This window comes from Rhagoletis pomonella, unplaced genomic scaffold (assembly GCF_013731165.1).
Source record: "Rhagoletis pomonella isolate Grant_MI unplaced genomic scaffold, Rhpom_1.0 Rhpom_scaffold_00008, whole genome shotgun sequence".
Lineage (NCBI taxonomy): Eukaryota > Metazoa > Arthropoda > Insecta > Diptera > Tephritidae > Rhagoletis > Rhagoletis pomonella.
Window position 1 is genome coordinate 6,454,359 of NW_023458562.1, and position 15,073 is coordinate 6,469,431.

Here is a 15,073-nt window from a genome sequence, read left to right on the forward strand (position 1 = left end):
CTCACGGAAACAAATGATAAAGCTGAATATGTATTAATTTTTCCCTTGGGAGTATATGTAAATTCAAAACTTTAAAACTGGTTTTCTCGAGTTTATGAAAATATTGAAGTAAAACTCAAATAAAACATTTCAAAATTCATTTGGATTCACCATATATGTAATACTTCTATATTGGCAGTAAGCTAACTTCTCAATGTGTAAGCATTCCGAAATCAAAGCGAGACAGTCTAGTACCGTTTTTGTCAATTTATTGTGTACTTGAGTGCCATTTTTATGTATCTGTTGTGTACGTTGCTCTCTAGCCAACGACTAAATGATAGTTCGTAAGAATACGTGTGTGTTGATCAGTGTTACCAGAGAAAAATTTTTCTGGAAAGTTTTACTTCCAGCTCTCCTGAAAGGTAAAATTAGCAAAGTAAAACAAAATCCGCGCTATCAGAAAACGGAATTTCTTTTAATAAATTTTTGAGTTCTCTAACCTAGATCCAAGAGTTTATGGTGGATACACTGCATCTCGAAATTTTCCATTTTATCAACGCTTTGGTTTTGGCTTATATATACCAAATACAACTAAAACTTTCTGGTGCTAAAAAGTGCTAGGAGCTAAAACCCGATTTTCGGAGCTAAATAGAAAAATAAAGAGGTAATTCTAGCTCCAAAAGCAGCAATATGACAACACTGGTGTTGATCTTCCACAATTTATAGTTTAGGAAAATATTCAGAGAATAAATTTATTTTCAATATCAAATATTTTCATACATACTTCTAACACAAGGGTATATAATTTTCTTTCTCAAAGTATAAATTGCACAAGTGAGACTATTTATTTCAACACCCCCACTCAAGTTATACTTTGAAATCCAAACCAAAAGACTTTGAACAATATAAATGCTTTTTAAGATACACGGCTTTAGTTAAAGAATCAGCTATCATATCATTTGTACTAACTGAAGAAATTTTAATTTCATTCAGCCTTATTTTATCACGAATAAAATGATGGCGTATATCTATATGTTTCGATCTTGGCTGGAAAGATGACGTTGATGCCAAGAATATGGCGCTGCGATTATCACAATATATGACAGTAGCGTCCTTGTTGTTGCTTGGATTAAGTTCATTAGATAACGAACGTAGCCAAATCACTTCTTGAGTAGCCGCAGATAAAGCCATATATTCTGCTTCAGTCGAGGATAGTGCTACTGTAGGTTGCCTTTTGCTGCTCCATGAGATTGCACCTCCTTGCAACAGTGTGACATAGCCAGTGGTTGATTTTCGTTCATCAACGTCGTTCGCCCAATCAGCATCTGAATATGATAGTAAGTCAATGTTTGTTTCCTTTTTATAACACAATCTAGTGGATAAAGTTCCTTTTAGGTATCGGAAAACTCTTTTAACAGCGCTCCAATGTTCTCTACGCGGATCCTTATTAAATCGACTTAACATATTAACTGCCATGCTAATATCAGGCTACGTGCATTGTGCTGCAAATAATAAACTTCCAATTGCTTGCTGATAAGGTATGGTTTTTAATTCTTCCAATTCTATTCCAGATAGTGTAGTTGATCCTTTAGCCAGTTTTTGATTAGGATCTAGAGGTGTCTTGGCTGCATTACAATCTTGCATGTTAAATTTAGCAAGAATTTTACGAATGTAATCTTCCTGATCTAAATAAATCAGATCTTCCTCTCTTGTAATACGAATACCTAGACATGGTTTAGCTTTACCGATAAACTTCATGTTGAATTCTTTCATCCACTTTTCTTTCAATACTTTTCGAAATTGCGTATCATTGCTGAATATAAGTATGTCATCAACATATATAGCTAAATAACTTATATTTTCTTTGTCTATGTAGAAATAAACACACGGATCAACAGTAGATTGTTTTAAACCATTTTTCTTTTAAGCTTTGTCAAGTTTCAAGTTCCAAACTAAACTTGACTGCTTTAGTCCATACAATGCTTTTCGTAATTTTAGCACAGTATTCGGTTTTTGACTACGTATACCTTCAGGGTGTTCAATATATCTTCATATAAATCACCCTGGAGAAATGGTGTTACCGCATCCATTTGATCAATTTCCAAGTCAAACCGAACTGCAAGTGATATTAGATATCGCAGTGAAGTATACCTGACTACCGGAGAATATGTCTCATCGTATTCAATACCTTTCTTCTGATTATAGCCCTTCACGACCAATCGAGCTTTATACCTTTTGCTGTTGTCAGGTTCCTTTTTTATTTTGAATACCCATTTCGTTTTAATAATGTTTTTATCTTTTGGTTTTTCTACTTCTAACCAGGTTTCATTTGCTCTTAAAGAGTTTATTTCACTTTCCATCGATTCTTGCCACTGCAGGTTATCAGGACGTTCCATAGCTTCTGCAACTGAGATTGGGTCTTCTTGACTTGGGATATCAGCTGAGAAACCTTTCTGTTGTTGTTGCTGCAGATTTTGCTTGGCAATTCTGTTGCTGCTCCATATCGGCTCTATCTTCCTCAATCTGTACTTCTTCAGTGCTAGTGCTTTCCCCCGCTTCATTGTTATCTTCATAGATTGATGAATATAATAATGAATCCTCATCATCACTGTTCTTTAACACTGGCTCAGGAACAACTTCACCATACAAAGATGCCTCGTCCAATGGCACCCTCATTGGAAACCAGATTTCTTCGGGTAAAACTTCAGATATCACCCGTGACAAAAACTTACTTTCAAAAAATATTACGTCTCTCGCTATAGTTATCTTTTTGACTTTTGGATTACATAGCCTATATCCTTTTGACTGTTCACAGTAACCCACGAATATGCGCTGCACAGATTTTTCGTCCAATTTCGATCGCTTTTGATTTGGAACATATTCTAACGCTACACATCCAAATACTCTAACATGAGACAAATTGGGCTTCTTTCCAGACCAAACTTCTTCAGGTGTCTTTTTTAGAATTCTGTGTGAAATTCTATTTACCAAATAAGCAGCGGTTGATACAGCTTCAGCCCAATATGTTTTCGGCAATTGAGCTTGGAACATCATGCATCTTGCCTTCTCCATTAAAGTCCTGTTCATTCGTTCCGATAACCCGTTCTGTTGAGGATTGTATGGCACACTTAGCTGATGTACTATACCGTGTGTTTGCAGAAAATCACTCATCTTCTTGTTAACAAACTCCGTGCCGTTATCTGTTCGGATACACTTTATGGTTTTGCCAGTTTGGTTTTCCACTAGGGACTTGAACTGAATAAATTTGTCAAACACTTTACTCTTGTGCTTCATAAAATACGTAAAAACTTTTCTGCTGTAGTCATCAGTGAATGTGAGTAGATATAACTGCCACCGTTCGATCCCTTCTCCATTGGACCACATACGTCGGAATGAATTACCTCGAGCATATCTTTAGCTCTCGGACCTTCTTTGGGAAACTTAGTTTTTTGATGCTTACCTTTAGCACACAAATACAATCAGCTTGCAATGACTGCTGATATGAAACTCCGGTAACACACCCCTTTCTCATCAAGTCCATTGATTGCGGATTAAGGTGGCCTAAGCGACGATGCCATAGCTCAAAATCAAAGCATTTCTTCGATAAAAACACGTTCTGACCACGCGACAAAATAAGCTTGTACATCCCATTGATAAGATTTGCTTCAGTTAAAACTGAACCTTCTTTGTCAAGAATTGTACACCTATTTTTATGAAAATTAATCTTCTTTTCCTTTTTGATCATCTCACTGATAGACAAGCGATTTGCGCCCAAATCTGGTACATAAAGCGCATGCCTTACCATTATTGTTCTTTTACCTTTCGAAGTTAGCACTGCAAGTTCGACATCTCCCTTCTCAGTGGCGCGTAAAACATTTCCATCAGCTATGCGAATTTCTTCATCGTATTTCTCCAGGTTGACAAACAAATCTTTATCACGAACCAAGTGAATCGAAGCTCCACTGTCGATGAACCATGAATCGTCCTTGACATTTTTAACACAATACGATGCGTAGAGGGAAGATAGATGTATATCTTTTTTCGTAGCTCGATTTGGACACTTAGAAGCATAATGACCAAATCTATTACATACAAAGCATTTTACTTTTTTGATATCTTTATTTTTTGAAAATTGTTTTTTATGTCCACCCATTAAAGCTGAACTGCATGTTGGGACTTCAAATTTTACGTCCTGTAAAAGTGTCATCTTAATTGAATCTGCAGTAATTTTACGTCCGGTGCTTTCTAAACTCATAATCATCGGATTGTATTCCGACGGTAAGCCCTTGAGTAAAATTGATGCAACCCATTCATCAGAAACTGAGAACCCAACGCCATTTAGTTTCTGCGCTGTTGAAACAATTTCGGATACATAATGCTCGACAGAATTGCAATCAGTCAGTTGCACGGAACATAACTTTCTTAATAGACCTATGCGTCTATCCAGTCCAGAGTCTTGAAACAAAGACCGCAAGTTTTCAAAGACCTCTTTTGCTGTTTGTGCTTCCTGCACGTAAACATACAAATCCTTGTATACAGCAAGAATCAATCTACACTTCGCCTGGCGCTCCTTCGCAGGGTTTGCTTCAGATCCCTCAACGCAGGACCAAAGTTCATCCAACTCAAGCTGCGTCTTGATAGCAAAACTCCAACTTGACCAGTTCTCTGATCCTATTAGCTTTTCAATGATAAAGCCGTTAGTACCACCAGCCATCTTACCAATTCCGTCAATTTTCTTTCTCAAAGTATAAATTGCACAAGTGAGACTATTTATTTCAACAGTTTTGACTGTTACAAACAACCGTTATGTGAACAAAATTAATATACCCTTATGCACAAGTGCACTCGGGTATAAAAATTGTAGTTCATTGACGACCACTGTGCTGGACCAGTGTAACAGAACCCTAAGGGCCATTTGTTCAAATTATCGACGTCTTTGACTCCATGCATATAACAGGGTGTCAGTAACGTCGATAACGATTTTTAACCGGACAAAATCGCGACTACTCCATGCGTGCATGTAAAGAGTACTCCCTTAGGGCCGAGGAGTACTCCAAAATTATCCACAATTCATATAAAAATAAGGTCCAATTAACATTGCGATGTCCTAGGGCAGGACCATATACTCCATCTCTGCATTAGATCAGAGTCGCACAAAACTACTCCAACATATTAACAATGGTATTCTTCTCTCTTCGTATTTGGCGCTGTAGCCGCTTAAGCGATTTTGGCCGAGTTCAGCAAAGCACGCCAGTCGTTTCTCTTCTGTGCCAACTGACGCCAATTGGAAACGCCAAGTGAAGCCAAGTGTTTATCCACCTGATCTTTCCAACGCAATGGGGGCCTCCCTCTTCCCCTGCTACCACCAGCGGGTTCCGAGTTGAATACTTTCAGAGCTCGAGCTTTGGTGTCCATTCGAACGACATGACCAACCCAGCGGACCCGCTGTATTTTAATTCGCTGCTATGTCCATGTCGTTCTAAAGCTCATAGAGCTCATCGTTCCATCGTATGCGGTACTCGCCGTCAACAACGCGCAAGGGCCCGTAAATCTTCCGCAAAATCTTTCTCTGGAACACTCCAAGAGCCGCCACATCGGAATTGCCTACTCAGTCCAAAGTTGCACTTGTTGGCAAGAGTGATTCTGCGTTCAACAATGGCATTGTTGATATATTTTTTCGTTTGTACACGCTTTTGTTCTATGCTTTTTCGAAATTAATAAAAACCAAAAACAAAAATAAAAAAACGTATGTGTGCTGTGCACACTCGGTAGAAGTAAAAACTTCATAAAATCATCGGAATTTTATTGTAGTCTTCTGGTGTGTGTTTTATTAAAATCTCGTGGATTAATTCAATAATTTTATTTACTGGTAGATTGGGAGAAATATAAATTGTCACAAATATAACTGTTCACTTATGGTGCAAAGCTTTCACAAGCCAGTTTTTGTGCATTGAGTTCTATTTGTGGAGAACTATATGAGCTCCATCATGTGTATTATCGTTTATTACAGCTCCGCCTGCTCTCGTCATTGAGCTTTTAAATTGAATTACTATATCAATATTAGGAATGTCTAAAACTTTCTTATTATCCACCCACGTCTCTAAAAGAGTTAGAAAATTCGACGATTATGCTATTCTGTCTAATTGAAGATCCTGTACGTGAACGCGTAAATTTAATCAATTGAAGATAAACAGTGCCAACCCTTTGCTTGCATTATAACATCATATACAAATTTTTCAATTATTTCAATTCGATTCAGATGCAGGCTTTAAATTCAGCTTGCAACTCAGTGGTGGATACTGTTGCTCTCCGACCATGATAAAATTTTCTATACTTTTATTTATTTATTTTATTTTTGAAACGAGATGTAGCCCTTGAATCGAGGTTACTCATGATAATGCGACGTACGTGGAGGTATTTACATATATTTTGGGGGCAATTTGGCCATTTATTATTTGCTTGCAACATTGTTTTTTTTCTAAAATTTTCCGTTTGATTGTTTGTGGAAAATTTGTTTTTTCTAAAACTTTCCGTTTGAATTTTTGTGGAAAAATACTAAATTTGTGATTAAAAAATTAATAATGCCTAGCCAAGCTGTGTAATTTGCAGAAAAACGTGGTCTTACGAAGGCGTCCGTTTGTTCCATTCATCAACGGAACGAGTTAGGCTGAATAAGTTGGGTATTTCAAATACTTAATGGTGAATTAATGTCTTGCACCACCAACTTCTCCGAAAAATTATTATCCCACAGCCATGAAATAGACCTTCCAATAAATGTGAAAAGGCTATTTTTTAAGTGCAGGATGCATTTCCGTATAAATTATTTTAATAAGCGCTTGAAAGGATAATGGTATAATCGATTAATCTTTATAAACCTCCCATATATGCCTATTTAAATTTATTTATTTAAATCTTATAACCATTAATATCACGCGTTGCGTTTTTGTATTCACGTTGCTGATTTCATGAATCTAATTTCATCTCTTCATAAAATTATCAAGATTTGTCTATGCATCCGCCGGTGAGTCCTTGGAAGTATTCTTTGTGCAAAATCTTTTTTACTAATTTCACCATTTTGAAAAGTGTTTTTGCCTCAAGACATCGAGTTGTACGGCATTAACTGTCACTTTTAATTGGTTATTGCATTGGCTACTTTTATTAAGATTTTTAAATGCATTTGTCGGTGAGTCCTTGAAGTATTATTTGTGAAAAATCTTTTTTTTCTAATTTCCCCACTTTAATATATTTTTCTGCCTAAAAATATCAGTTTGTGCGGCATTAACATGATGTTTTGAAACCGTAGTTGGACCTTTCCTCTAGAATGATATATACACTTCTCAATCTAGGTGGCCTTCAGTATCTACGTTCTTGATTGCTTCTCTTTGTGTGAACTATTCCGCGGAATTAGTTCATTACACTACTCTTATTAGCGTCAAAATCTTTATTTAAGTTTCTAATTTTTATTTTTTACATTGGCTATAAATCCTTAAAGCTCTTTGTTATTGTTAATGTTTGTCTTTCAATACTAAATACAATCGTAATCCACAAAATAGTTTAGCTTCTACATATCTAATTTGAATAAAAAACAATAAATTATGCTTAGTTAATTCAAATGGCTCTTTTATTTTTCAAATAGGGATATTTCAAAAGTAATTTTTAATATATGTATATGTATTAAATATAAAACTTCAAATTATTACCCCTTTTGTAGTCTAAAAGGGTAATTCTTTTTAATATTTCTGGCATTTACCCTTTAAAAAAATCTAAGTGGCGAACAATTCCAATAAGGTAGTCCAAATCTTCCTTCTCGCTCTTATTACTTCACCTGGTATTATTCCACCATGGTCACGACTTTTTCCATTTCATTTACGATGATGTTACGTCTTTTTGCATTTCAAGTGATGATATGCATATTGGTTAATTTTGGGTACCGCTTGAACTTTAGGGATACTCATTACCAAGATCTATACATAGAATTGCCTCTCTCTGCGCATACGGCCCCAGGGCGATTTTTTGCTTTCATGCCTTCATTTCGAAAAAGCCACAAAACCTGATTTTTCACAGCGGCCAACTTTTGCGAAATTTTCACTTAAACTCGCTATATTTCAGACGTTTATGTATCGATTGATTTGAAATGTGTACACAATAAACTAGATACTATTCTAAAGAAGATTAGTCTAGCTACACTTCTTAATACTCATTAAAAACAAAATGGCGGATATTTTAACTTTTTTTATAAAAATTAAGGAGGTGGTTTTTGCAAATGCAAAAGTTGTGTAATGAAGTTTAAAATTTTTATTTTGTTTTAATGCAGCATTATAGACAAATACATATATACGGAAATTTTTGGGAAAGTTTCATGTTTAGCGAACAAGTAGTTCTAAAATTATAACAATATTATCGAGACACCCACGATCGGGTGGTCGCCTCTAGATGACAAATATTTTTACATAGCACTTACACAAGTAATTTTGGAAGTAGTATTAAGTGAAATGTTGAAATTCATAAATTTATCAGTGTTACAAGTCGCTAAAAATTGCGTAGATTTTTGATATTTTTTTCTCAATGGTGTTGAGGTTTTTCTTCCATGCAAAACCAAATTTTGTTCATGGAAGAAAACCAGGGTTCAGAAAAATTCGTTTTCAAATGATTCAAATTAATTCATTTCATTTGTATTTGCGATCTGTGAACGAATTTTATAACAACCATTTGTTTTCGTTGCCTGGCGACGATTGTTTTCTTTTTTTGTTTTCATTCGGAAGCGTGGTGGGATAATAACAAGGTGTTGTCAGTAGCGACGTGTTTGTTGTGATTTTGACAAGGTGGGCACGCTTATTTTCAGTGCTGCCGATCTTAATTTTTATACTACTATTCGTTGGGAAATAGTATCCAAAATAATCCATTTTAGTAATTCGTTTTATCGCGATTTTTAAAGAACTTGGTGTTTTCTGAACAATATTAATATTTAAAATTGCTGGATTTGTATAATTTTTGTCCGCAAAAAGTAAAAACTAAAAGAAAACGTACACAAAAATCGTATCGAAAGGCGATTTTTTATATTAAATAACTTTTGCTGCATTGTCATAATATTGAGCCAAATGAACTACTGATACACTAGAATAGAGTGGCTGCATGGTTAAATTAGGAATTCGCTTATATTATCGATATTTATTTGTTATAATCTATTTAGAAAATCATTTACAGTCTTATAGAAAATTGCCTTATTTTACGGCTTTTTACTTTTTTAAAGTTACAATATATGTCCAAGCTGTGTGGAGCTGCCGATACAAACATATATTCAGGCTTATAAGCCTGTAATTATACATTTTTCTACATTTAATTTGAAATAGTATGCACCAACGGATTAAAAGTAGTAAATAATTAGTACCTTTTCTAGTACTTTAAAATGCGTGACCGGAATAGACCTGCCGAAAAAGTGAGGTTAAGTTACTGACAACACCTTGTTATTATTACACCATGATTCGGAAGAATGTATTTTTTAATTTTGTTTGCGTTCTCATTAACTTCAAAGGTAATTATATTGTTTTCATTCGTTATATACATACGAATGAATATGAACTGACTTATTTGCTCTCTGCCGCAAACATTTGCCCGAATTTATCACTATTTAGCGATGTATGTATGTAAATATAAGTTGAAGAGAATTTGTTTATTTTTATTCCCTTGTTTTCAAAGCACAGTTATTATAAATACATATTTACACATGATACAAAAAAAGAAGGTAGTTCCATTTAATGACATTCGTTGTTGTTGTTAACCATTTGACTTTTAATAAAATTATGACATTTCATCAAATTCATGCTACCTGATCACTAGAAAAAATATTTTTTTTGAAAGCAGAAGATTTTATCAGTACATTCAAAGATGTGGAATATGATGGACTTTAAAATTATACCGCCTACATAATTTCGAAAATGGGGTTGATGACTAGGGTTCAGAACGCATGAGGAAAGTGGCCCCGTTTAACTTGTTAAATGATAAAGAGCTTTTTGGAAAACACAATCGTCCACATTGAACATTTGGAGTTAACTTTGACGGTTGTTTATTACCAGTAAAAATTTGAAAAAAATATTCAAAATCAAGTCTTTGTGTTTCAATTTGTTTTGTGCGAATGTCTGCTTCATGATATTAACGCATGCATACAATTTTGATATTTTTTGATAATTTTTAATAATTTTCTGAATATAAATTTTTTTGAACGTTGGCGTGTCAAATGAAAGCTTTTGGGTCTTTCTGATTGGCCGGAGCAGAAAGCTTTCAGATACAACTCTGCGCTGAACTGGTTTTCAAACGAGTTAAAGATTTAACCGGTTAAATTTTCCAACAACAATTGCATGCGATTTAAATTGTTTATGAACATGTTTTGTTCATTTAACTGGTTCAAGCCCATTTAACATGTTTAGCTCGTCAATTTGAACGTAGTATTAAAGTACAAAACCGCGTATCGTCGTTCTGCAAAACCGCGTAACTGACATTTTTTGGCAAAAATTGGATTTTCTCACACAAGCTCTTGGCTCAAGCCTTATCCATCCGTCCAGAAATATGCTAGCAAGAAATGCGATTGATTTATAAACAAGTAATTTTTAGCAAAAAAAAAACCGACTTAAAAAAAATATATATATATCTATATATTTCATGATCCAATGATCGGATCTAAACCAAATTAGTATGGGACCACCTCTGAGACACTACCTTTCCGTTGCAAAAAGAATTATTGAAATCGGTCGACGTGGATACAAAAAAAAATATTCCGACGAACTGATAACCTCCTCCTTTTTTGGAAGTCGGTTAAAAAGAGAATAATTTTGCAATATGAGTGTTTTTACTCTCTAGGAAATAATTTATGCAACTTCACATACGCAGTTTTGCATTTTGTTGATACGCGGATTTCAGGTTCAGGTTTTTTGCATACATTAGAAACTTTAAGTTCAAAATTTGTGAAAGCTAATTTGTTGCAAAATCTGATGAGAAAATTAAAAGTAAATTTAAACCAAAATATAAAAAGGTTTTATTTGGGAAGAACATTCTTAAGAATTAGATTTTTAGATCGCATGATTGCATTCAAAATAAGAAAACGAAAAAATAAAAGCATAATGCGCGCGTGGTTTTTATTATAAGTCTTCTTTAGTAGTCTATATTTTATATACTTTAAATAAAAAATAGTGCGAGCTACGTAAGTAAAAAAAGTACCAAGCACTGATAATGGTTTTTGATTTGAAATATTATTACATTGGTATAAATATGGGAAGGAAAATACTCCGATTTATTGTTTTAATATTATCAAAGTGGCAAGGCCGATGATAATACTCACAATTTATGAAACTTCAAAAAATTTTATTATCCGTCAAAAGTTGTTTATTGAAACTACCTTCTTTTTTGTATCATGTATTTACATATGTATAGGGCGAGTTCCAAGTTGCATGCTACTTTGTATTTGTAAAATATTGTGTATACCCTGCAGAAAAAAATTATCAATTGATAAAAAAATAACCCACTTGTAGTTAGCATTTTTGCGGGATTTCTATAAAATATGTAACTTGTAGTTGGCTACAAAAAGCTAACTTGAAACAAGTGGACAAGTAATGCAGGAGTGATGAAGGAGATTGTTTTCTTTATACGCGTTTCTATTTAAATAACCTGCACTTCGCAAATACTTTTTCGAATTGAGGACAAATAATAGGAAGATCGAAGTTTCATATTATCATTTTGAAGTTATGTCTGACGGAGTGGACCTGCAGCAGAATATGAAAACAAATATGAAATTTAATAAAATAAATAAAGTAAATAAAAAAAATTAAAAAAAAATTAAAAAATAAAAAAAAATATTTTGTTTTTCCTATTGATATTTTATGTCCAAAAGTAGTTAATTCCAAGCTAGTTACATCAAATGCAGAGGTAACCACCCTTGACTACATCTAATGCAGAGGTAACCACCCTTGACTATTTCGCGGCCATCGCCATATAAATATAGTTAGCTTTCGTCAAAGAAAATATACAGATAATAAGTAAATTTTAGCTCCTTCCGAATCAACTTAAAGCTACCTTATAGTTAGATTCATTTCCTGCAGGGTACATTTCGCAGCAATACAAAACAACATGCAACTAGGAACTCACCCATAATTATGTACACTAGATAACAAATTTTCAAAAAAGTTCCGAGCTCTGGCATTTGACCATCATTTCATATTTAAAAATTTCCGCTGAACCCAGGTATGAAGTGATATTAAGATAGTAGAGCAGTTTTCGAGATATAGCCAATTTTCGGTAATTTTAAATTATATACAACTTTCAAAATAACGTCTACGAAAATTCACTTCTCCGTATGAAAGCAAAATATTATTTTGAAAATAGCTGAGCATAGATCAACAAATGTTCCTTTTGATATTTACTCGCATATTGCGAATGAATAGAAGAAAGAATGAATTTGAATCATTTGCGAACGAATTTTTGTTTTTTTTGTGTTGAATATCTCGTAGTTATATGACAGACATTTTTAATTTGTTCATATTTTTATTTGCTCAAAGTGGTTGCGCTTGTGCTCTCTAGCTCGAATGATAAAAAGATTTTTTTCTAATCGAGAATTTTAAAAAACGTTCAGTTCGAGCCAAATGTTTGCTGTAAAGAATTATTTGTGAATGCAAATAATATTTTAAATATTCTCCGTACCCTGTATGTAACACCCTTCAGAAACAAATTCTAAAAAACCAAAGGTAATTTGAAGCGACTTGAAGCTTGCATTTTATTCACTGAAATCGAATGAGCTACAACACTGGATACTAAATTTTTTCTAAAAACTGTTATTTTGTTGTTATTTTGATGAAAATTTGTATCATTTTTTTAAGTTTTACAAAAAGTATGAAAATTTTATGCATATGGTTTTTGTTAAAATATGAAAAGTATTTTCGTGAAATATTAACGAAAAATTTATTATTTAAATCATTGCGAATATTGTAAAACAATCACTGTACTAATAACTATTTTCACTATGTGTGTAGTTATATGCATACATACATATGTAGGTATGTAAGTATGTCTATTAAATTAATAACAAAGAGCTTTAATCAGTTATATTACACTGATAAATTTATGAATTTCACCATTTCACTTAATATTACTTCCAAATTACTTGTACAAGTGCTATGTAAAAATATTTGTCATCTAGAGGCGAGCACCCGCTCGTGGGTGCCACCATAATATTGTTATAACTTTAGAACTACTTGTTCTCTAAACATGAAACTTTCCCAAAAATTATATATTTGTCTATAATGCTGCATTAAAACAAAACAAAAATTTTAAATTTCATAACACAACTTTTGCATTTGTAAAAACCACCTACTTAATTTTTATAAAAAAGTTAAAATGTCCGCCATTTCGTTTTTAATAAGTATTAAGAGGTGTAGTTAAACATATCCTCTTTAGAATAGAATCTAGGTTATTGTGTACAAATTTGAAATCAATTGATACACAGACGCCTAAGATACGCAAACATTGGTCGCTGTGAAAAATCAGGTTTTGTGGCTTTTACGGCGTAAAGGCATGAGTAAGTACTTGATTAAAATTAACTTTAAGGGCCAAATTCACAGTGCGTAGTTAACCACTGATAAGAGTTTAACTATTGATTTTCATATTCACAACGCTCAGTTAACAAAAGTTTAAACCAGCATGCATTGTGAAATAAATTTTTTTTTTGTGCAACGAATTTCAAATTTGAATAGAAAAGTATTGATTTTAAGAATTTGTATATTTTCAGGTGATACGAATTTCCATAGTTAACTATGTGACTCTGAATATAAATTCATACTTAAACTCTTGTTGGTGGTTAAGTTAACAATGGTTTAACTAAGCACTGTGAATTCGGCCCTAAATGTATTTTTGAATAAGCTGTCGATTACAATTCGTTTGAAATCGTTTCCCTTCACTTCAATTTTATGTCGCCAAACTTTGCGAGAAGAATAACGGACCTGCGCATTGCGCAACCTCTTTTATATAAACCTTGACTCTTTACATGAGTGCATGGCAGGGATGGAATTTCAAAATTTCAAAATGTGCCTAATGGTCTTCAAAAAGTGCCGAAAAGAAGACGATAGAGCCACAAAATTAAATTTCTTTAAAGGGGTGTTTTTAGAAATAATATTTTTAAAATACTCTGAAGTAATATAATAATTATTAATTTACTATATTATTACAGTAAATCACTTTTATGAAGCATTCCTTAGACATATACACCGAAATAAAGCTATTTTCACATTTTTACATACATATGTATGTACATACCTATATGCGAATATAGTTAAAAAAAATGCCTTTCTCTATAAACGTGCGAGCCTAGTGCTCAACCGCCTCCCGACGAAATACTTGACGGTGGTACCGGGGGTTCGGCACTTGGACAGTAGGAGGTTTAGTTCGGGGTGAAGTCCACACTGACGAGTATAGGTACGGTGAACATCCGTCCTGTATTATACGGGACAGTCCTCTTTTTTGACCAATTGTCCTGGTAATTTATTAATTTTGTACGGGACGCCAAATGTTCTGTATTTCTTTTGATGTCCTGCATTTGTCCCGTATTCGGTGTTCGGTATTTCGACGCCTTAACAGCTCATTAAAATGGCATGCCATGAACCAGTTTTAAGAGATGTTGGTATATGTATGATCGTATTTTTCTCCATAAACAGTTATTATTTTCTAACCCGAGATTGTAATCGAGGGATACATGCAGTGTCCAAAATATAAATTAGGACTCGACATTTTAGCAAGGTTTGGCTATTTGTCTTTAGTGTATTTAATGTTTACTATTTTTTTATGAAAGTAAAGCTCTTTTCTTAACAAAAGTCATATAAATCCAAATTTCAGACTTTGTGCAAAAAACTCTAAAACTATTTCTGCAATGTTTCACCAAAATTTTAAACTTTTTAGTTAGAATCTTAAAAAAAAATTGGTTTGCAGTTTTGTAACCCATTAGGATTTAGTATAATAAGGTGCAAGTGGAAAGTGCTGCTCATTTTCTTATCTTTTAAAAAGTTGTCGAACATACTTTGCATGACAAAAAATTTGTAACACCGTCTAAAACGACGAT